Below are 24,988 nucleotides of genomic sequence, written 5' to 3'. Positions count from 1 at the left end.
GACAAAAGTGCACCCTAAAAAGCAAGAAAAAAAATTTTTTAAATTCTTGTGATTGAAGTGCAAGGGACGGGGTGACATCAAATTTTGAAACTACTGAAGGACCCCAGAGATCAAAGTGATGCAGCGGAAATAAAGCCCTGTGAAGATGAGTGAGGTGCCCAAAGTGACACGGCCACGAGAAGGGAGAAGTTATCACCCAGGTATCCAAAAACCACGGCAGAACATGCTCCCGTGTGAGTCCAAACAGTGCTGTTCAAAGGTGAACAAGAAACTTCTCACTGGCACTCTGATCTCTGCCATAAAAGGACAAAATGTGATTCCCAGCCTTTAGACATTTCTGAAACACCTTTATGATTTTGACAGGTCTGTGACCTGCACATACGTGCACTGACTCCACATATTTAATTGAGTCACTTTCATCTTAATTTACTATACCAAGAAATTTAACATTTCTATGATGGAAAATCAGTATCAGTTACCCTAAATAGAAAATACCTATGTGAGTATAACATTGTTATTAAATTCCAGGTAGCTAGCCTGGCTCGCCCCAAGCTCTGCTCCTGAGCCCTCTTCTTTCTCCCTTTAGAAAGAATGGAGCAAATGTTGGAAAATTTTTAGGAACAAAACCAAGCTGAGAATCTCTCCAGAAGAACAGAAAGAGTGTTTTTTCAAAAGAAACTTTCTCACAATCTCGTTCTGTTAGTAGCATTCTCCCCAGACATTTTGGAAACACTGAACCCAGACAGTCTGATTTCATGAGAATTACAAAGCCAGCCAAAGTGTTGGGAAGAAGGGGTCGAAAATAAGAAAGAAAGACTTCCTTCCTAAAATGGATTAAATACCTCCAATTTCCATGTTGGAGTCTCATGCACAGTAGACACATGATCAATACCCGTGAGCCCCAGTGGAACTGACATTGTAGAGGTGGACATCAGAGTCGAACCTGAACTTGAATCCTGGTTATCATTTCTTGATGGCATGACTTTGGTTACATATCCTCTCTGAATCTGTTGTTTCATCTGTGAAAAAGAAAAGGCAGGAGCAATTAGACAAACAAAAGAAATCAAAGGCATCCATATAGGAAGAGAAGAGATCAAACTGTCACTGTATGCAGATGACATGATTCTATACCTAGAAAACCCTAAGGACTCAACCCCAAAACTCCTTGAACTGATTAATAAATTCAGCAAAGTGGCAGGATATAAGATTAACATTCAGAAGTCAGTTGCATTTCTGTATACCAGCAATGAAACATTAGAAAAGGAATACAAAAATATGATACCTTTTAAAATTGTACCTCACAAAATCAAATACCTCGGAATACACCTAACCAAAGAGGTAAAGGACCTATATGCCGAGAACTATAAAACCTTAATCAAAGAAATCAAAGAAGATGTAAAAAAATGGAAAGATATTCCATGTTCCTGGATTGGAAAAATCAATATTGTGAAAATGGCCATCCTACCCAAAGCAATCTACAGATTCAATGCAATCCCTATCAAATTACCCATGACATTGTTCACAGAACTAGAACAAACAATCCAAACATTTATATGGAACCACAAAAGACCGAGAATCGCCAAAGCAATCCTGAGAAACAAAAACCAAGCAGGAGGCATCACTCTCCCAGACTTCAAGAAATACTACAAAGCCACAGTCATCAAAACAGTGTGGTACTGGTATCAAAACAGACAGACAGACCAATGGAACAGAATAGAGAATCCGGAAATAAACCCTGACACCTATGGTCAATTAATCTTTGACAAGGGAGGCAAGAACATCAAATGGGAAAAGGAAAGTCTATTCAGCAAGCATTGCTGGGAAACCTGGACAGCTGTATGCAAAGCAATGAAACTAGAACACACCCTCACACCATGCACAAAAATAAACTCCAAATGGCTGAAAGACTTAAATATACGACAGGACACCATCAAACTCCTAGAAGAAAACATAGGCAAAACACTCTCTGACATCAACATCATGAATATTTTCTCAGGTCAGTCTCCCAAAGCAATAGAAATTAGAGCAAAAATAAACCCATGGGACCTCATCAAACTGAAAAGCTTTTGCACAGCAAAGGAAACCCAAAAGAAAACAAAAAGACAACTTACAGAATGGGAGAAAATAGTTTCAAATGATGCAACTGACAAGGGCTTAATCTCTAGAATATACAAGCAACTTATACAACTCAACAGCAAAAAAACCAATCAATCAATGGAAAAATGGGCAAAAGACCTGAATAGACATTTCTCCAAGGAAGATATACAGATGGCCAACAAACACATGAAAAAATGCTCAACATCGCTGATTATAAGAGAAATGCAAATCAAAACTACCATGAGATACCACCTCACACCAGTCAGAATGGCCATCATTAATAAATCCACAAATAACAAGTGCTGGAGGGGCTGTGGAGAAAAGGGAACCCTCCTGCACTGTTGGTGGGAATGTAAACTGGTACAGCCACTATGGAGAACAGTTTGGAGATACCTTAGAAATCTATACATAGAACTTCCATATGACCCCGCAATCCCACTCTTGGGCATCTATCCGGACAAAGCTCTACTTAAAAGAGACACATGCACCCGCATGTTCATTGCAGCACTATTCACAATAGCCAGGACATGGAAACAATCCAAATGTCCATCGACAGAGGATTGGATTCGGAAGATGTGGTATATATACACGATGGAATACTACTCAGCCATAAAAAAGGATGACATCATGCCATTTGCAGCAACATGGATGGAACTAGAGAATCTCATACTGAGTGAAATGAGCCAGAAAGACAAAGACAAATACCATATGACATCACTTATAACTGGAATCTAATATCCAGCACAAATGAACATCTCCTCAGAAAAGAAAATCATGGACTTGGAGAAGAGACTTGTGGTTGCCTGATGGGAGGGGGAGGGAGTGGGAGGGATCGGGAGCTTGGGCTTATCAGTCACAACGTAGAATAGATTTACAAGGAGATCCCGCTGAATAGCATTGAGAACTATGTCTAGATACTCATGTTGCAACAGAAGAAATGGTGGGGGAAAAACTGTAATTGTAATGTATACATGTAAGGATAACCTGACCCCCTTGCTGTACAGTGGGAAAATAAAATTAAAAAAAAAAATAAAATAAAGCTTAAAAGATGTAATCTAATCACCATAAAAAAAAAAAAAAAAAAAAGAAAAGGCAGGAGGAATCAACAGTAGCTATTACACAGGATTGAATAAATAGCATATGAGAAAGAGCCTGGCATAGAGCTGGCATCCAATAAGGTATGTTTCCTCCCTTCTTCCATTTCTTTGATTTTGCCATTTTTTGAACTTCTTCAGCACTATCTTTCCTCACCTGTTCTTAAAGCACTTAACAAATGAGACATGTTCTAATTTTGAAAATGCTTTAGCTATTTGCCTAGACAAGCAAAGACATCCAAAAACCTTCTTCTCCCTACACGTTCCACTATGGTATTAGATCCTGTAGTTAGATTCTGAGCATCCCTAACTGCTGCCAACCCCCACACAGCACCCACTTCCATGGAATTCCAAAGGACTGAATGAAAATATCACCTTTAATGTACACCAAGTTCAGCCGTAGGGACTACATATTGTTATATATCATTTAATACTCAAGGTAAGTTTTCTTTTTTCTCTTTTTATGGCCACACCTGCGGTATATGGGATTTCCTGGGCCAGGGATCAAATCAGAGCTGCAGCTGTCAGCCTACAGTTGCCATAGCCCTGGCAACACCAGATCTGAACCACAACTGTGAGCTACACCGCAGCCCATGGCAACACTGGACCCTTAACCCACTCAGTGAGGTCAGGGATTGAACTGGCATCCTCACAGAGATAACATGAGGTCCTTAACCCGCCGGGCCGCAATGGGAATTCCTCAAGATAACTTTTTTTTTTTTTTTTTTTGCTATTTCTTTGGGCTGCTCCCGCGGCATGTGGAGGTTCCCAGGCTAGGGGTCGAATCGGAGCTGTAGCCACCGGCCTACGCCAGAGCCACAGCAACCCGGGATCCGAGCCGCGTCTGCAACCTACACCACAGCTCACGGCAACGCCGGATCGTTAACCCACTGAGCAAGGGCAGGGACCGAACCCGCAACCTCATGGTTCCTAGTCGGATTCGTTAACCATTGCGCCACGACGGGAACTCCCCTCAAGATAACTTTTAAGGTTGCATCTTTATTCCCGCTTTAGAGGTGGAGAAAACAAGGCCCAGACACATTAAGTCATTTACTCAGGGTCACAGTTTGTAGTGGACAGAGTAGAGTTTGGGCAGAAGTGCGTTTGATGCCACGGCTGTCACCTTCCTTCTCAAATGCAGAACAGATGAATTTCATCTCCTTCACAGTCTCAATTGTCAAGCCCCCGCTTCCTGGCTCATGGCATCATTGGTTGTCATTCCTTCAACATGTGCTTTCCTGCATCTGCTACAGTCTGAACACTGCAGCCGGCTCAGCCTTCTCTGTAGACTCTATAGACAAGGCCCATCTTTCTCAACCTCCTCACATAAACCCACTCCCCAAACTGTTCATCGTTCTCGACTGCTCTCCCTTTAATGGGTTCCAGCCCCTCAGCATCTGCCAGGGTAGCCTGGACCTGGTGGCAGTCCACCAGGAGATTCTGAAGCCGCACCGGCTTGAGTTGAGTGGTTACCTGGTACGTCATGAACAAGTGTCTCACTGACTCCAGAAATGAGAAGGTGCCAATCAGTGGTTCAAAGAGGAAAGAGAGCTTATGGGAAACCTTGAGGAAAAGAAGAGGGTCACCAAGTAGTGGCAGAAAAAGAAGATAGAGGTAAGGCAGGCTTACGCCCAAGTCTGAACATGGGACTCAAAGCCGTGCGACAATTGTATGGGATGCCAAATAGGCAGAAGGCATGTCCTAGGCACGAAGATGAGTGGAACTGAGATACAAAGAAGAGTCAAAGACCTATAGGAACTCACTGCCCAGCGCTCCACTGGCCAAAGGGGAAGCCACTTGCCACAAGGGGTCATGGGCCAGTAGAACTTGAGATGTATTGTCAAATATACCCCCAAGTTTGAAGCCTTAAGGTGAAAAAAAGTATATGAAATATCACGTAATAGTTTTTACATTGATTACCTATTAACAGATTAATATTTTCAATATATTCGGTTAAATTAAACATATGATCAAAAATAATTTCACCTGTTTCATTTTACTTTTTCTTTTATATGAGCCTACTAGAAAACCTCAAATCACATGCACGGCCCACTTTGTATTCCTGTTGGACACCACTGGTCCATTCAGGAAAGTGGGTTTGGCGTCGACACATAAGACTAATCAAATGAGGAGTTCCCACTGTGGGAACCAGCATTGTTTCTGCAGCAGCTCGGGTGGCTCCTAAGGCTCAAGTTTGATCCCTGGTCTGACACAGTGGTAGTGGGTTAAGATCCAGTGTTGCTGCTGCTGTGGTGTAGGTCACAGCTGCGCCTTATATCTGATCCCTGGCCTGAGATATTCCATATGCCGAGGGTATGGCTGAAGAAAAAAAAAAAAAAAAGACTAGTCAGATGATGGCAGGAATTTAGCTAGACACAATTCCCTATCGTGGGGGGAAGGCAGCATTCCAAGTGGGGAAGCACAGCCATCACTTAGATAATTCACATCACTTCCCAACATCTACTCCCTGCCAAGTGCCTTAAACCCTTTCCTGACTATTTCCCTTACATATGGCTCTACTGAGGAAGACGTCATTTGTGCACAAGATGACATTGTCTCTCATTTTAGTCACCGGCCACCACCTCCCAGAAGTTACTATGATCCTGGGCACAGAAGGAATGCCTGTACAAGTCAGTGAATCCAGTGTGTGTTTAGCTGTTTCACAGGAGCTGGTTTCTATGTGGTCCAGTAACCGAAGAGCAGAGAAAGGCTATCCACCTGAATGGAGGAAGAATAGAGACATGGAGATTGTCAAGAGAGGAGCAGGAGAATGTACAGCTTACTATACACTAGGCTCTCAGCTGGGTGCTTAAGGTAGGATAGCTGACATAGCTGTAAAATAAACCCTGTAAGAAAGCTCATCTTTTTTTTTTTTTTTTTTTTTTGCCTTTTTGTCTTTTCTAGGGCCACACCCACGGCATATGGAGGTTCCCAGGCTGGGGTCTAACTGGAGCTGTAGCCAGCGGCCTACACCAGAGTCATGGGATCCGAGCTGTGTCTGCAACCTACACCACAGCTCATGGCAATGCCGGATCCTTAACCCACCGAGTGAGGCCAGAGATCGAACCCACAACCTCACGGTTCCTAATCAGATTCATTAACCACTGAGCCACCATGGGAACTCCAGAAAGCTAATCTTGTTCCATTTCACAGATGAGGAAACTGAGGCCTTAGAAGTTACATAACCACCCTAAGTTAACAGAGTTGATGCGAGAGCAGTGCTGGGAAGAGATGGTGTCTGCCTGACTTCCACGCTTAGGGATTTCCTTCATGGGATACCCCACAGAAGGATTGCAGCTTCCACTTTGGATGCTGCTGCTGACTTTTATACAAGCAATTTGTCTGAGTATTTGGGGAAAGGTATTGTCTGAGTAACAGTATCCTCTCTGCAGGAGGTAAGTCCGGAGGGATGCAGGCAGGATGACTCTGCTCCCTTCTGGGTCCAACTGCCAAGGAGTATACATCCTTTCTGCCTTCAAATTGTGTCTTATCCTGTAGGTTCACACGGCTTAGACTCCCAAGCCCCAAATTCAAGACCTGGAAACCAGCCAGTAGAGGAGGGAGGAAAAGAATATTTGAATAATTGCTGCAGGAACTTTCCAAGACCTATTCCTGGAGCTCGGGTGTGTTAACACCTGGCTGTGAGAGAGACAACAGGGAAGGACTCTAATTTAATTTGGAAACATTTTACACTGTGTGCTTGGCAAAAGAAACAGTGACAGAGGCTCAGACTGGCTAATGGAATAGGGGCTGGTTCACTGGTGGCCTGGCTGGGGCCATAATCCCACCTAACAAAAGATGATGTCTGGTGTTGGTTGGTGGGGCTCACATCCGAGCTTTGCCACTTACTATCCGTGTGACTTTGTGTAACTCAAGCTCTGTGTATGTCATTTCCTCATCCATAAAATGAGGACAATAACCATCTCTGTCTCGTGGCCTCACTGTGAGATGTAATTCAAATTCCCACATACATGTACTTTCAACAGTGTAGTGGTACCTGTTCTTCTTAGCATCATTTCAGTGGGCTATCCCAGCAGGTAGTTGTGTTCCAGCATCTCCAACAAAGACAGGGTTAACACTACCCGAAAACACATTCTCTCCCTGTGATGTATGGAAATGGTGTGATTTTTTACTTATATCTATGTTTGGTAGGGAAAGAAGTAGAAAATGTGGGTAGCCTATGAAGAAGACCAACAAAGACATACAAAGATTAGAAGCAGGGGAGTTCCCGCCGTGGCGCAGCGGTTAACGAATCCGACTAGGAACCATGAGGTTGCGGGTTCGGTCCCTGCCCTTGCTCAGTGGGTTAACGATCCGGCGTTGCCGTGAGCTGTGGTGTAGGTCGCAGATGCGGCTCGGATCCCGCGTTGCTGTGACTCTGGCGTAGGCCAGTGGCTACAGCTCCGATTAGACCCCTAGCCTGGGAACCTCCATATGCCACGGGAGTGGCCCCAAAAATTAGTAAAAAGACAAAAAAAAAAAAAAAAAAAAAGAAGCAAAAGAAAGGAGTAACGAAGAATGTCATTTTTACCTAAGATGAGCTCCCACACTTCCTAGGCTAGTGTGATCACAATCTTTCCCCATTTCTAGAACTCTTTCGGTTCTTTTTCCCCCTCCGCACCATGCTTTGAAATGATATATGCAATGAATACTCATTAAACAGTAATCAGATATCACGTGGTAGTCAGAGGTGCCCAACGGAGCTCATGAAAATATTGCAAGTGCTGAGTTCTCCTGAGTGGGCAGCATTCTATTCTGAAGGATAGTGTGGTGAGCCAGTGAGTGAGTTCCCTAAGAATTCTGAAACCAGTGCAATCCATCATGAATATCAGGCTGCAATAGAGTGTCAGGAACCGCCACATCTGGAGCTATTTCTCGTTCCCTGATTTGTCAGAAAGACCTCAGACCTAAGGCTCAGAGTAATTGCAGAGCTGGACAACAATTTTCAGATTGATGGTGTTTGGACCCAAAACTATAGCGATTTAACATCTGTATCCAACAGGTATGTTCTTATAAAGTAAGTTTAAATTACATCTCACTTGTTTTTAGCCCTTGTGTGAAAGATAAACAGAGGAAAGAACAGAGAAGAAATCACACTTCAGGATTGTTCCCTCCAAGCATGTGTGTGCCTCTGCTGTGTGATTAGTGTTTGGTGGACAAAGGGGAATTTCTTCAATGAAACACCACCAATACCACTCATCACAGTGGGGCCATAAAATGTTCAGTTTTACCATGTGTAAAATGAAGCTAAAAGCACTTACTCTTGATGTGAGGCTTGGGATCGGGCCTGCACCTCCAATTTGTGCTTTTCCTGTCTCTCCCTGAGCTGCAAAACAACAAATGAAAAAAAGCCGCCGTGGTTGAGATCGTGGGCTTTAAAACCACTTTTGAGGTCTGGAGCCCAGCTCCCTCATCTCATAACTCTGCCGCCCTGGAGGAGTTACCTCTCTGAGTTTCCTCCTCTGTAAGGTGGTGCTCACCCCATTGCCAGGAGGCCTTCAGGAGATGGTCTGTGATGGGCACCAAGTCTGACAAATACCAAGCAGCAAATGCTTTCCGGCTCTATCATTTTTATTTGCTGAAAGAAGCTCTGAAGTGGTTCCTGTGTCTTTCATGAAGGTCAGTAGAGAAAAGGAACCAAAGTATTTGAAGCATCGTGCCTCGGGCCCAAGGCAATGGCCCAGAAGGAGAAGGCCTTGATAGAAATTCTTTTGCCTTTGAATGCTGCAGGTGAGCAGGTGCAGGTTGAAAGCACAGGAAGGCCACCATCCTCACTCCTCTGGCTAGAATTTACCCTACGCAGGAGACATAGAAGGGGAGCGTCACCCCCAACTCTGTCTGAACCTCCAAATGCATATGTTGAGGGGAGGGAGAGGTCTCCGTTTCGCATTGCCATCTCAGTGCCCTCTCTTCCTGCACGACCCCACGCCGCCAAGAATCTGATTTCATTGATCAGCCACTCCCACTTTCCTGGGAGGAAGTGGGCAAAGGCACTTTTCATTGTATATCAAGTCTCACCCCAAAGAGGACACCTGCATTAGGCTTGGGAAGCTGATTTGATTACCTCGCTGTGGAAGTGCTAGCCGCAAAGCAGGCCACCACTGCTGACCATGCCAGTGGATTGACCAAGTCAACAGTGAAAACAGCTCAGAAACCTCAGGCCTGACCCTGGGAGACCCTCAGGCTTTGGGTCCACTAATCCAGGATAATCTCCTCATCTCAAGATTCTTAAATAATCGCACCCGCCAACTCCCTTTTTCCGTGGCAGGCTAAGTAACCACAGGTTGCAGAGCGGAAGATGTGGTTATCTTTGTGGGGCCATTTCTCTGCCAATTCCAATTATTGATGACAAGTCCAGGAGATAAGTGAGGTCATCTAGAGGGAAGGTTTGGATCTAAAAGAGAAGTGAGAGGAAAATAGGTTTTAAAGGAAGCATCTGAGAGTTCCCTTAGTGGCCTAGGGAATTAAGAACCTGACACTGTCTCCATGAGGATGCGGGTTCAATCCCTGGCCCCGCTCGGTGGGTTAGGGATCTGGTGTTGCCACAATCTGCTGCATAGGTTGTAGATGCAGCTCAGATCCTGTGTTGCTGTAGCTGTGGTGTAGGCTGGCAGCTGCAGCTCCAATTCAACCCCTAGCCTGGGAACGTCCATATGCTGCAGGTGCAGCCCTAAAAAGGAAAACAAAACAAAACAAAAAAGGGAAAAAAAAAAAGAAGCATCTGAAAGGTGGTTAGCAAAGGAAGAAAAGGAAGTTGCGGGGACCCAGGCAGGAAAAGAGCAAGGTGGGAGGAGCGTCAAAGAGAGGATTTCCCAAATCTTAGGTCACAGAGTCAAGTTCTCAGCACTCAGGAGAGGACAGAGGGTGCCATGTCATGTGGGAGCACACCAGGGACCTTAGCAAGAGGGCGATTTGGGTGGGGGGCTGGCAGAATGGAAGCCACACTGCAAACCAGCCCAGCCCAAACCTTCTGCTCAGAGGAAACCTCCCCACTGCCTCTGACCTTGGCCAAGCTCTCCAAACTCCGCTTATTGGGACACAGAGAGCATACAGCTGTCACTTGGATGTAATTTGAAAAGTCAGGAGTCAGCCTTTGGAAAAGTCACTTCAGACAGCAAGAATATTTTAGCTCAGGGAAAAATATATTCATCTGATGAAAGTGGTGGGAACCAGGGATGGGGGGCAGTGGCGGGGGCGGGGGTGGACACGAGGTTCCCTTGGTACCTCCTGGAGCCTCTGCATCCGTCATTTTGTCTTATGTGGCGTCACTGTCATTTTCTGACACTAATGGCGTGACCGTTCAATGAATATTTAATCGTGGAGGGGTTCTCTTCTCTGCTGTGCCTTCGGCCCTCTGGCTCAAGTCTTTTTAAAGTAAAAACTCTACTTATCAGATGCCAAAAATGACACCTTCCCATCTCCACCCGGGGACCGTGGCGCAGACTTTAGTTCAGGTTCTGAGTCACAGGTGAGGCAGCAGAGGAGGGCTCCCAGGGAAACCAATTGAGGGAGAGCTAGGTCACCCCAGGGAGGACCCATAAACCCCAGAGGCTGTCTGGCGGTTCTGTCTGGGCACCTGTATGCGGGGGCCATTGCCAACAAACGGGTCTCGGGTCACATGAAATGATTTTGACATCCGGCCCTCACTGACAGGCTCAAAATGTCAGGGGAGAATGCCCACTTGACTGATGGAGAGAGAAGAGGTTTGAGATGACTGGGGAACTCTTTCTTCCATGTCCACTTGGGTGAAAGAGAACAATGCAGCACCCCCCTCTTTAGGAAGATGGAAAGAACCCTAACAATGGGCAACTGGCATTGTTCTAGCTCTGAGCACAGTGCCTCCCCTGGCACTCTCACTCAGAGATTTTAGGCTACTTTAATTCCATTGTTAGGTAGGTGGAAATGAGACTTAGATGCATTAGGTAAGTCCCTACTTTCCCAAGAATGATGAATGGCAGCCCTGAGGTTCAAGGTTCAAGCCACATCTGCCTGATTCCAAGGCTGATGTGAGTACTTGCATTTGTTCTTGCAAGCTAGGACTTCAAGATATCTTAAGCACAAGGGCTCTGTGCCATCTTGCTTGTCATTTTATCTGACCAACTCCCCCACCCACCCATCAAGGTAGCACAGGAGCAGGCACAACAGACAAGTTACTTCTCCACACTGAACCACTAGTTCTTCATCTGGAAGATAAAGGTAAAAACACCCAGCACAGGATGCCATAAATCCCATTTCATCTCCATGAAGGAAGACAAGGACTGTGCATTTATGCAATTGAGTACCAAGTGAGCAGGCGCTGTGTGTGCTAGGCTATGAGTGGTGCACAGGCAATTAAGAAGTTGCAAATAATTAGAGGCTCAGCAGGGAGACATGCAGCTGCTGACCCCTACTAAGCGCTTTCACTGTGCTTGCTGCTGTGCTAATTGCTTTGCATGCATTATCTCATTTAATGGGTTTGTGGGTGTGGGTGTGGGTGTACTCAGGCGCCTGCATGAGAGAAGGAGAGAGGGAGAGAGAAAGAGAGAGAACATTCCCATGGGCTAAATGGCAGAAGCAAATGTTCCCAAGTAGGAACATGCAATGCATATCAAGAGAACCGAGTTAATTCAGAACATTCTTTCACTCCTTGGCTTAACAAATATTTATGGACACTATCTATGAGCCAGGCACTGTGCTGGGCAGAAGGAAAAGGGCAAGGAATCAAATATGGTCCAGGAGGGAGGTTGATAACAAACACTTTGAGATCGCAATAACTATGATAAAATTACAAAGTTAATGAGCAAAGACACTAGAGCGTGGGGATATAGGGGGCTGGCCTTGCCTGAGAGGTTTAGAGAACGTTTCTTTGAAATAGAATCTGTGGGAAGGACGGTGAGTAGAAGAATAGGGCTTAAGAAGAGGGCTTTTTCCTCCTGGATGCAGTGTAAACATTAAGTTAGCAACAAGCCTCTCTGGGAGGTAAGTCTTGGTACCAAGCCACTCAGCACCAGGCTGACAGCAAAAGCAGGAACTAGCCTGCAGCTTCAGGTGCAGCCAGAAGATGTGGCATCAATCAAGTGAGACTCCAAGCAGGAGTAGGACTGGCAATCTCAGCCGAGGGCCAAGAACACGGGCCTCCCAGGAGGGTGCCAGGCTCAGGGAAGAAGCACGGTGCATTTGTGGAGGCCCAGAAGTTTTGCCAGATACTTTAACCACAACGGATGTTTGATGTGCATTATCTCATCTGAGCCTCACAACAAACGCAGGGAGGTGGGGGTGGCCACAACAGCCTCACTAGACCCAGAGCAGACTGAGAGGAGGAATTGCCTGGAGGCACCCAGCTCCGGAGATTAGACCTGGGACTTTTCACCCTCAACCAAGAACTCAGGCACAGACCCTGGTCATCAAGTTGCTACCCAAATGCACCTGCTACTTATTTCTCACTTAATAATAACCGTATAAAGAATGCGTCTCATTTTTATGTTCCAAAGCACTTTCCTTTCCATTATCTCCTTGAAGCAAAACAACAAAACCCCACAAGGCACAGACCTGTCACTTACCCAAAGCCAGACAGGAACAATGGAGGAACAAAATCACAAATTCAGGTGTTCTTCCATGATCTCCTGGGTACACCCCATCCCACGGTCCTTTAGCCCATTTATTCAACAAATATTGACTGAGTGACTCCTATGTGCCAAGCTCTGTTCCAGGTACTGGAGATGCAATTCTTTTAAGGAATTCTCAGAAAGAAAACAACCTGATAATTACCGAACCACATAGTCTAGGCTATAATCAGAGTGGTACCCAGAGGAAGCAGCAACGAAGCCTGGGTGATGGGGCATAGGGAGATGGGATGTCTCCCTAAAAGAGATAGCACTGGGGCTAAGATGTGATAGATAAGTAGGAGTTTTATAAGCCAACCAAGCAGGGGCAGATTCCTCCAGGATATGGGCAGGAACAGAGCCCACACGCGGGTGAGGGCTTTCTCTCAAGGGCTTCTCAAACGTGAATATTTGATATTCCGGTGACAGATTCTGTTGCTGCAAAACCACACTACTCCCAATGCAAAATATAGTGAAAAACATCAGCCATTTTATTATGGTCCCTTCTTCTGCGGGTCAGGATTCTGAGAGGCCACAGCAAGGACAGCTTGTCTCTGCTCCATGGCGTCTGGGGTCTTAGCTAAGGGTGACTCAGACGTCTGAGGACTGGAATCACTGGAGGATCTTTTCACCTGTGTGGCTGGCACCTGGGCTGAGCTCCGCTGGGGAGGTCCATGGAGCCTCACATCTGCATGCTCCTTAGCTGCCCATCCAGCATGGTGACAGAATTCTGAGAAAGGATAATGATGCTCTGGTTGTCCCCATTCCTGGTGGTGTTGTTGTTGTTTTTAAGCTGGGTCCACAGCATGCAGAAGTTCCCAGGCCAGGGTTTGAACCTAAGCCACAGCAGTGACACCGCCAGGTCCTTAACCTACTGAGCCACCAGGGAACTCCCATCATCACTCCTGTTTTGTGTGGGGAAAACACCTAACCTACTTTCTCAATCCCACAGAGTTTTACAGAACAATCTCAATTTCATTTGAAAAATGTGCTTGTGCCACATATAGAAAAAGTCAGGAAGAATCCATTCCTAAGTCTTAGAAGCAGATGCCTTTGAATAGTGTGATTTTTTAATCTTCTCTTAGATTATCTGTATGTTTTGTTTTCATCTTCCTGCAGTGATTATGCATGGCTGATATATTGAAAGACATTTTTAAAAAATAAAGCTCTCTCAAAGCAGCTTCATAAGCTCTTGGACTTGGCCTTTTTTAGAATAAACCCAGAGGCGGCATCTCCTGGGTAGAAACGTAAACCTGGCACCACCTTGTCTGAGAGATGAGATTCCCACACTGTGAACCAGACATCCCACTGGGTAGAGGAACTGACATTGGCTGAGAAGGAAGGTCCTGGACGTGCCACATCACAGGTCAGGGCATGAAGAGGCCAGGACGTCACCGGGGGTCATGCCTTGGCATGGAGTGTGCAGAACTGTGATGGAAAAAGCTCCAGGTCAAAAATCCTGCCTGCCTCTCTTGACGTAACAGACTTGATGCTGGTCAAAGGTCCTTTCTATCTTCAGAAACTCCTCCAAGATATAAACCTACTCATACTTTAAATTCACGAAGGGCATCTTGGAACATAGCAGCGTCTCCCCTGAGATCACACCTCCAGCTTCTGCTAGTTTTTATTAAGGCAAATGGAAATAAATGTAAGAATACAAGTTAAAATTTTTATTTTTTAATTTTATTTTATCTTACTTTGCTTTTTGGGGTCACCCTTGAGGCATATGGAAGTTCCCAGGCTCAAATTAGAGCTACAGCTGCTGGCCTATGCCACAGCCACAGCAATGTGGATTCCGAGCCACATCTGTGACCTACACCACAGCCTGCAGCAACACCGGATCCTTAATCCATTGAGTGAGGCCAGGGATCAAACCCGCATCCTCCTGGATCCTAGTCCATGGGTTTGTTACCACTGAGCCGCAATGGGAACTCTTGCAAGTTGAGATTTTTAAATGGCAGGTCTTGACTTTACTTTCAGTGAAACATAAACAAAATGTAGGTTCAAATTCAACTAACCCTTACTGAACAGAGCCTGGCATTGTGCCTAGTCTTTTGCCATAAACATGCCTTTCTGTCTTCCCAGTACTCACCCTGCCTCCCTCTGTCAACCCCAAACCAGGCGGGGCCAGACGGGCTTGTCTGAACTCTGGGTTCACCCAGAATCTAGCTGACCCTGGTTGTCCAGTGTGTCTGGATAAGGAGTCAGGAGATAATTAGTTGAGCATCTTGGGACCAGCCTTCACTTAACCACCTGTAATGTAACCCAAGGAAAAGAGGAGGAGGACAGGGACAGGCCACTTCTAAGACGCTGCCAGCCCTAAACGTCTCTGTTTATCAAGTCGCAGATACAAACATGCCTTTTGTTACGTCAGAGCCGCCCTTCATCTGTCACCAGACAAGCCACACACCCACAAATTACCCACCAGGAGACACACAACTAGACCTTCACACACATATGCGGTGCCCACACCCCTGCAGCAAGCAGCCCCACCCAAGCTCACACCCCGAGAGAAGCCACCTGCATCGGCGTCGGACCCCAGCAGCTCCTAAGCGGTGGCTCCTCTCAGTTCTTGCAGGCGTGTAAGCGACGTAGTCCCCTCACGGAAACTTCCTTCTCATCCAAAACGGAAAGGAAAAAAAAAAAAAAAAGTTGAAGTTCCATCCACTCTTGGCCTCCTCGCACTCTGGGATTTAACCCGACTTATTTTAACTGCCTGTCTGCCTCCCTACACATGCCACCAGACTGTAAATCCCAGGAGGAGAAGAGCTGTGTGTCTGTCCTTTTACTGAGTGTTTTGGCTCCGGTGATGAGCAGGGAGCTGGGCACAGAGGAGCTGTGTGCTGGATGTTCCTCATCACCTCTGCAGGTTCTCCGTCGCTGTGGATGGAAAGTGGTCCTGTGTCCTGGGACTTCTTCCCTGGACAGAGATGGGGGTCTTCGTCCCCTCCCCTTCACCCTGGGCAGGCAGGTATCATTCTCATCATTCCTAGTTTATGGAGAGGAAACTAGGGCTCAGAGATGTGAAGCAATCTGCCCATGGTCACTCAGCTAGCAGGTGGCAAAGCCGAGATTTGAGCCAGGTCTGTTTAACAACAACGTCCAAGCCCTCCCTAAGCCTTTGGGTATCTTGCTTCCTGGACAAAGGTGCTGAGGTTACATGTGCCTGTGACATCAAGGGAGGCATAAAAAAAAGAAATACCTCCTATAGCAAGGGTTGGCAAAGTACAGCCCACAGGCCAAATCCAGTCAGTATTTATAGATAACATCTTATCTAGATGCTGTCAAGCTCATTTCTTCACATTTTGCCCATGGCTGTTTTCACATGACCATGGCCAAGTTGAGTAGTTGCGACAGAGACCAAGTCTGAAGTATTCATTATTCGGGTCCTTTGTTGAAAGTTTACTGATGCCTGTTCTCAAGGACTAGGGTGAAGGGTCTCTGACATCCCCTCCAGAGCACTGCAGGCTTCACTCCCCCTCCTCTGATGCATGATGAAAGGGAACCAACTTGTCCCGGTCTGCCCGGAAGCTTCCTGGCTTTTTCAGGGAACCACCCTTCAGTCCAACCCTGGGCAAACCAGGGCAGTTGGTCACCCTGGTTCTTGATCATGCAGCACAGACTGCAGGCAAGGGCACAGCCCTGCCCGACCTAGAAACGCCCCAGCTGTCGCTTCCATGGGTGCCAATGGGGAATCAGATGCCCTGGGAAAGCCATTTCCTCTTCCTCCAAAGTCCTGTTGCAGAGCTGACCCAAGGCAAGGCTTCCCTGTTAATGAGCTTAATTAGATGTGGCCAGCCGGGCCATGAGCTCGTTGTCCCCGTCAATCCTTTGCCTTCTAGAGCCAAGAAAAAATTCCTGGAGGAAATGATGATGATAGCTGTCTGGGCCCGAGCCCTTCCTCCCCCCGAACCCCAACCAGGAAAGGCACACACATTGTCCTGCCTTCGGGTCAGTAGGAGATATTGTCAATGATACAGACTTCTTAACAAGTGGCATTTTACACTGTTACATTTAGGGGACTTCTCATCATGGCTCAGCAGAAGTGAACTGGACTAGTATCCATGAGGAGGCAGGTTTGATCCCTGGCCTCGCTCAGTGGGTTAAGGATCTGTGGAGTATGTTGCAGGACGAAGCTCATGTTCTGCGGCTGTGGTGGAGGCCAGCAGCTATAACTCCAATGTGACCCCTAGACTGGGAACTTCCATATGCCACACCTGCGGCCCTAAAAAAAAAAAATATATATATATATATATATATAATACATAAAAATATATATATATACAATAAATAAACTTATATTTAGAATGGATAAGCAATGAGCTCCTACTGTATAGCACAGGGAACTATATCCAATCTCTTGGGATAGACCATGATGGAAGATAATATAAAAAGAGGAGTGTGTGTGTGTGTGTATAATATACACAAACACATATATGATGAGGTCACTGCTGTACAACAGAAATTGGAACATTATAAATCAATTATACTTTAATAAAAAAAGGAAATGGGGAAAAAATTGCATTTTATAGATGATTAACAAGAACCTACTGCACAGGACAGGAAACTCTACTCAATACTTTGTAATAACCCCTATGAGAAAAAAGAATGGATGTATTTATACGTATGACTGACTCGTCTTGCTGTACACCTGAAACTTACAAGACACTGGAAGTCAACTATACTCCAATACAATTCCTAAAAATTTAAAAAGAAATTACATTTTAATACTAAACAGGGTTTGGGGGGTTGTGTTTTTTTTTTAACCATGTAACTGTCATATTTTGGGGGTATGTAAGGTATGAACGGGGCAAGGAGGTGTGATTCTGGGTGATGTTTACCTGCCATGTCTGTGCAACTTTGTTTTCAGAAACACAAATTTTTATAGGCTAATAGCCTCGGGGCCCTTCACCTTGGAGATTTGCTTTTTGATGTGCAGGGGAGCTATGCACATAAGTGAGTATGGACAAGCCGTCTGTTGGTATAATTACATGGTGTGGCAGTAAGCGGCTGAGTGAGAGCTGAGAGGAGGAGGGGAGGGCGCCCCAAGGCCCCCTCTCTCTGTGCTGTTAGCAGAGGAGGCCGGAGCCTCAGAACAGGACCAAGAACAGTGCCTCTTGCCTTCCTCCCAGTTTCATGTGCTGAGTGATGAAGGTAAGGAATTCTCGAAGGATGCACTCAGCTTCTGCAGCCCCAGAGACAGAGCCCAGGAAGGGAGAAAAGCCTAGAACAGGGTTAGCAATGCAAGCCCTGCATTTTGTAAAAGGGGAGAAGGAAGTCAGGAGAGAAATTTCCCAAGTTATCCAGGCAGTCAGAACAAGTTGTAGAAACCATCACACCTTCAGTCCCAAGAGCATTGCGTGCCTGCTGCAGGGGTAAATTCTGAAGACAATTCACTAGCAGGCGAGTGCTCTGGCTGGTGGAGTCCGGTTGCACAGGTGGTCGTGGGCAAGGCAGGAGATAATCTGTGAGTCACAGGCCAAACTGGGACTGCATCTACTGTCCCTATTTCCCCCAATTTCCAGAAGACAGAACAAATTAGGATTTGGCCAGTGGAATGAGATACGTGAAATAAATTGCATGTGTAAAACTGTGATCAGTTTGAAAAGGAACTGTCTTGAGGAGGAACCCTTTCTGGAGCCCAATATTTGCAGTTAACTTCCTCTTGCAAGCTGTCCTCCCTCTCCGGTTTCGAGTGACCAGAGACCCGGAGAATGGAGCACGGAGAAGAGAGCCGTGTGCAGAGGTCACTGACCCCGGATCAAGCATCACTTGTACACTGGGCTCCCTGCATGCTTTGTCATTGCTGATTCTATTTAGAATCCTCATAGTCAAGGTGATTCTTATAAAGAAATCCATCCTTTCTGGGAAAGACATTCCACTGGTTAAACTCTGCAGAAAAAACTTGAAGACCCTGGCATTGCAGGCTGTGAGACTCTGCCCAGCCCATTTCTACAAGGCTGTCCTAGCCCATCTCTACCGCTTTCTTCTATGTTCCAAAAGCACCAAAACTGCTAGGGGTTCCCATATGTGTATAGCATGCTGTTTTCCTGCCCCCAGGGCCTTTGCACATGCTAAGTTATCTGTTCAAAACTCCCTTTCCCTGTTGGTGCACTTGCCTATCCACTCCTCCTCCTCCATAACTTGGCTCACACAGAACCTTTAAGCCGGCCTTCTCCTGTACCTCTGGGGTGAGCTTTTACCCGCTTCTGGGCTCTTGGAAACTGAGGTTGAGGGTGACGGCATAACCACCCAAAGGCATGCAGCTAGAAGAACTTGCACCAGATGCCTCCATGCTTGGAGAAGCGTTACTTTGGGTGAATATGGAAAGGACTTCTTTTTCTGGGACCAAGTGGACTCCTCTCAGCCCAGAGGATACAGCCCAGTTTTGCCTCCCTGGAAGGGCGGCCTCAGGATATCTTCCCTCTAGCTCAGAGGGCTGAAGCCAGATTTTTTTTTTAGGGCTACACCGGGGCATATGAAAGTTCCCAGGCTAGAGGTTGAATCAGAGCTGCAGCTGCCAGCCTCCACCACAGCCACAGCAACGCCAGATCTGAGCCTGCAACCTACACCACAGCTCACAGCAACGTTGGATCCTTAACCTATGAGTGGAGGCCAGAGATCAAACCCATGTCCTCATGGATCCTAGTCGGGTTCACTACTGCTGGGCCACAATGGGAACTCCTGAAACCATATTTTTAAGGGGAGGCCCTAGAGAGTTTCTGCTCAACAGATGCAGATAAAAGAGCTATAATTGCCATCAGATGACCCAGATTCCTACTTGGAGTCAAATGCCACTGCAAATGTACAAGCTCAAGGAGCTGATAGTGTAAACTTTAATAACCCAGGAAGGGGATTTTTCATCTCCCTGTGAGCAAGGTCACTCACCTCGGGATGAAATGCACCGCTGGGGAGGGTTTGCAACTCTGCTCACAACTCCAAAGGTTCCCGTAAGATAAGCCCACGCCTTGTGTAAAGTAATGACAGGAAGCCCCGCCAGGCCCTTGAGATAAGCTCTCCAAGCCCCTGGCCCAGGACTGAAAATTGTTTGGCAAAGGGGTGGTGTCCACTGCTTCAACAGTGACTTTGGACCAGAGAGTCATAACAGACATACGTGCCTCGGGCCGGTTACAAAGCTCTATCCCATGTTAGGGCCTGGCTGAGATTGCTTTAAAAGGGCAATCAATGCTATGAATTCCCACTTGGTGTGAGTGACAGGTGACAACCCTGGATACGGAACAGAGGGATGAGGGCACCCCACGTTGACTTGGCTTCCCTTGAGTTCTGGCTTGGGAGAGTCGTGCAGCCCCGTTCAGCTCTGTAACTGGGCTTCTTTCTACCAAGTTGCAGTTCCCGACTTTCCTATCCCACAGGACAAGCGACTCCCTACTACTCCCAATACCAGGCCACACATCTCAGAAAACCACTGGGCGTGCATTTACCGGGGCCTCCTGTGAAATCCTGTTTCATCCCTTTCAGGAAAGGCGTTCCACTGGTCACACTCTGCAGAAAAGCTTTGAAGACCCTGGCATTGCAGATTGTGAGACTCCGCCCACCCCATTTCTGCAAGGCTGTCTTAGCTGATCTCTAGTGCTTTGTTCTATGTTCTAAGAGCAGCAAACTGCTAGGGGTTCCCTTATGTATACAGCATACTGTTTCCTGCCCCCAGGGCCTTTGCACATGCTAAGCTGTCTGTTCAAAACTCCCTTTCCCCATTGGTGCACTCGCCTATCCACTCCTCCTCCTCCATTACTTGGGTCACACAGAACATTTAAGCCGACCTTCCCCTGAACATCCAGGGTGAGCCTGGACCCCACTTCTGGGCTCTTGCTGCTCCCCGCCCCACCATGACCTCCATCTCTCAGTGCTTCTCAATGGAACTGAACCGTAGATCAGTCTTCACCACCAGCCAACTCACTGAGTGCAGAGGCCTTGTCTTTACCATCCCTACAGCTTGCAAGGTAGGTACATGGCCACAGGATGCCTTCAGTATATGCTTCCTCAAGTAAATAATGTGAAGACATGAACTGACACTACAGACCAGATCCAGGGTGGCTCCTTTTAGAAATCTCTTCATTCGTTTGTTCAGAAAGTGTTTTGCATGCCTGAAGGAGTCAGACACAGACACAGCCCCAACACCATTGTGAGCAAAGCAAGCCCCATCCCTGCCCTCAGAGCGTTTATATGCAGGTAACTCAAACAGCTGATGGCACAACTACCTCTTTCACTGGAACCGTGATTAGTGCCACCAAAGAGCAGGGCCAGGATGAGGGTGAAGCCACTGGCACCATCACCTGGGCTGCAAAATGTAAGGAGTTGCCAAAAAAAAAAAGATAGCTACTTTTTTTTTAAAGTTTGAAGTGAAGTATATTTGATTTACAATGTTGTGATCATTTCTGTTGCACAACAAAGTGACTCATTTATATGTGTACACACATCCATTCTCTTTCAGATTCTTTTCCCACGTAGATGATCACAGAGTACTGGGTAGAGGTCTCTGTGCAGCAGGTCCCTGTGGGCCAATCATTCCAGACACCCCAGTGAGCGTATGCCAATCCCAAACCCCAGGTCCTTTCCTTCCTGCCCCCACCTGTCCCCTTTGGTAATCAGAAGTTTTTCAAAGGTTACGAGTGTATTTCTGTTCTGCAAATAAATTCATTTGTATCCTTTTTTTTAGATTCCGCATATAGGTGATATCATATGATGCTTGTCTTTCACTGTCTATCTTCACTTAGTATGATAATGTCTAAGCCCATCCATATTGCTGCCAATGGCATTATTTCATTCCTTTTTAGGACTGAGTAATATTCCATTGTCTACATGTACCACATCTTCTTTTGTTCATCCCTCTGTCAATGGATATTTAAGTTGCTTCCATTCAAAAAGATACAAGCACCCCAATGTTCATTGCAGCACTATTTGTAACAGCCAAGACATGAAAGATAGCTACTTAAATGCAATACTTAGAAAAGGGAACCCTCCTGCACTGTTGGTGGGAATGTAAGCTGGTACAACCACTGTGGAGATCAATATGGAGGTACCTTAGAAATCGATACATAGAACTACCATATGACCCAGCCATCCCACTCTTGGGTATATATCCAGACAAAACGTTCCTTAAAAAAGACGCATGCACCCGCATGTTCATTGCAGCTCTATTCACAACAGCCAAGACATGGAGACAACCCAAATGTCTGTCGAAAGATGACTGGATTAGGAAGATGTGGTATATATACATGATGGAATACTACTCAGCCATTAAAAAGAATGAAATAATGCCATTTGCAGCAACATGGATGGAACTAAAGACTCTCATACTGAGTGAACTAAGTCAGAAAGAGAAAGACAAATACCATATGATATCACTTATAACTGGAATCTAACATACAGGACAAATGAACCTTTCCACAGAAAAGAAAATCATGGACTTGGAGAATAGATTCGTGGTTGCCAAGGGAAGGGGGAGGGAGTGGGGTGGCTGGGGAGCTTGGGATTAATAGGTACAAACTATTGCCTTTGGAATGGATTAGCAATGAGATCCTGCTGTACAGCACTGGGAACTATGTCTAGTCACTTATGATGGAGCATGATAATGTGTGAAAATAGAATGTGTACATGTATGTGTAACTGGGTCACCATGCTGTACAGTAGGAAAAAAATTGTATTGGGGAAAAAAAAAATGTCCAAAAACAGATGAATGGATAAAGAAGATGTGGTGTATATATACACAATGGAATACTACTCAGCAATAAATAAGAACAAAATAATGCATTTGAAGCAACATGGATGGAACTAGACACTCATACTGAGTAAATTAATTCAGAAGGAGAAAGACAAATACTATGTGATAGCACTTACATCTGGAATCTAATATATGGCACAAATGAACCTATCTACAGAAAAGAAACAAACTCATGGGCACGGAGAGCAGACTTGTGGTTGCCAAGAGGGATGGGGAGGGACTGGGAGGGCCTGGGAGTTTGGGGTTAGTAGATGCAAACTCTTGTATTTGGAGTGGATAAGCAATGAGATCCTGCTGTATAGCCCAAGGAACTATGTCTGATCACTTGTGATGGAACACGATGGAGGATAATGTGAAAATAAGAATGTGTGTGTGTGTGTGTGTGTGTGTGTGTGTGTGTGTGTGTGTGTAACTGGATCAATTTGCTGTACAGCAGACATTGACAGAACATTGTTAATCAACTATAATAAAAAAATTTTAAATGCAGTATTTTTAATCAAAATTGATACTAAAACACACATGTTGAAAAAAATCCAAAATGTAAATATAAACCAGTATCATACTGAGCAATATTAGAACATAAGACAAAAGCAAAACGTATACCCCTGTACACATATTTTTGTGTATTTTTATTTATTTTTTTGGCCACACCTGTGGTATTCAGAAGTTCCCAGGCCAGGGATCAAACCTGTACCACAGCAGTAACAATACAAGATCATTAAACTACTGAGCCACCAGGGAACTCCATATTTTTGCATATTTTAATCTTTTCCCCTAGAACATTAAAGTAGTTGAAAACATTGCAAATTTTTTAAGTAGCTGTATTAGAGAGTTCCCGTCATGGTGCAGCAGAAACGAATCCGACTAGAAACCATGAGGTTGCGGGTTCGATCCCTGGCCTCGCTCAGTGGGTTAAGAATCTGGCATTGCTGTGAGCTGTGGTGTAGGTCACAGACACAGCTTGGATCCTGTGTTGCTGTGGCTCTGGTGTAGGCTGGTGGCTACAGTTCCATTTAGACACCTAGCCTGGGAACTTCCATATGCCACATGTGCAGCCCTAAAAAGACAGAAAGACAAAATAAATAAATAGATAAAATAGCTGTATTAAAAGTCACAGCATTATTTTATGTTTAAATATTTTATGTATTCCAAAACAGAATTTATTGTCATTTCACTTCAGCTCATGTTAATTAAAAAATTATTAAGATTGCCACTTGGTCATGAAAAGCCATCAAACATGGCAATCCTTCCCCATGAAAGCAAGATAAGCAAAGAAATCAGACTCTGAAAATATTATGGAGAGTTTTGCTTTCAATAAAGCCAGGAACACACATTTTCCCTCTGGCCTAGGCATCAACTGGGCTCAGCATGGAATATGTCTATGTTTAAAATTTGTTATTTTGTTCACCGTGGACTTTTTTGCATTAATTGTGATATTTTAAACTTTTGCTAATGCAATATTATTTATCTCAGTTACTAAGGGGTTTGGACTAAGGGGCCCTCGCTTACATTTTGCACACAAAATGGGTGCCTCATTTATCTTCTCCAAATCTCAGCTCTGCCAGGGAAGATTAGAGGAGCCAGCCCTAGGCTAGGGGTTAAGGGAGGCTGCTCTGAAGATGTGACCTTGAGCCCGAAACCTGAGGGGCAATGAGGCCATGAGGTCTGGAGTGGGTCCTGCCATCAGTGAAGCCCTGATCTGGGAAGAATCTTATTAAAGCATAACAATAATGATGGCAAATATAGATAAGCCTAATAGGTAGAGGCACTGTGTTTGGTGAAATAGACGCTCGTTGTATTCTCAGCATAAGCCCTTTGATGCAGGTATTATTATCCTCATTTTAAAGATTAAAAACTAGAACACAAGAGTTCCATTGTGGCTCAGCAGTAATGAATCTGACCAGTATCCATAAGGATGCAGTTTTGATCCCTGGCCTCGCTCAGTGGGTTAAGGATCCCACGTTTGCTGTGAGCTGCGGTGTAGGTCACAGACGTGGTTCGGATCCCAAGTTGCTATGGCTATGGCATAGACTGGCAGCTACAGCTCCAATTCAACCCATAGCCTGGGAACTTCCATATGCTGCAAATGCAGCCCCCCAAAAGCAAAGCAAAACAGAACAAAACCACTAGAACACAGATCAAGCCACTTGTTCAAAGTCACACAACCATGAAGTAACAGAGCTAGAATGTGAACCCAGGCAACATTTTGCCCATCCCATTCTGGAAACCCTTCTGTTTTCTCACTCAGAAAGAAGTCACTTTGACTGGAGTGGAAAGAGCCACCAGGAGACTAACGTGAGGGCAGAGTGGGGTGGGGAGGCACGGGTTTGAGCCTTGTGAAGATCTGGGTAAGAATCAAAGCCTTCGGGGCGGGGGGGCTAAATAGTGCCACATGAAAGCCCTGCTTCTTTTGCCTCTTCGCTCCCAGTCCCATCTTTACAGGTGTCTTGTGCCTTCATCTTTGAAATCTGGAA

General features: G+C 45.6%; 1 long non-coding RNA gene across 2 annotated transcripts in view; it reads right to left on the bottom strand.

The window, feature by feature from the left end:
* Window positions 1-24,988, bottom strand: part of LOC110260224 — a 41,479-nt gene that overhangs the window by 7,418 nt on the left and 9,073 nt on the right. Inside the window, exons 2-3 of one of the 2 annotated variants that reach the window (XR_002343104.1) lie at window positions 15,293-15,385; window positions 843-1,019 (exon numbers count right to left, since the gene is read on the bottom strand). This is a non-coding gene — a long non-coding RNA (uncharacterized LOC110260224). Of the gene's footprint in view, window positions 1-78; window positions 1,020-15,292; window positions 15,386-24,988 lie in introns of those variants that run through there. The other variant, XR_002343103.1, reaches the window with a different exon arrangement.

Source organism: Sus scrofa, chromosome 4 (genome assembly GCF_000003025.6).
Source record: "Sus scrofa isolate TJ Tabasco breed Duroc chromosome 4, Sscrofa11.1, whole genome shotgun sequence".
Lineage (NCBI taxonomy): Eukaryota > Metazoa > Chordata > Mammalia > Artiodactyla > Suidae > Sus > Sus scrofa.
Note: the sequence above shows the minus strand (reverse complement) of the source record. Positions and strands in the feature narration are given on the sequence as shown.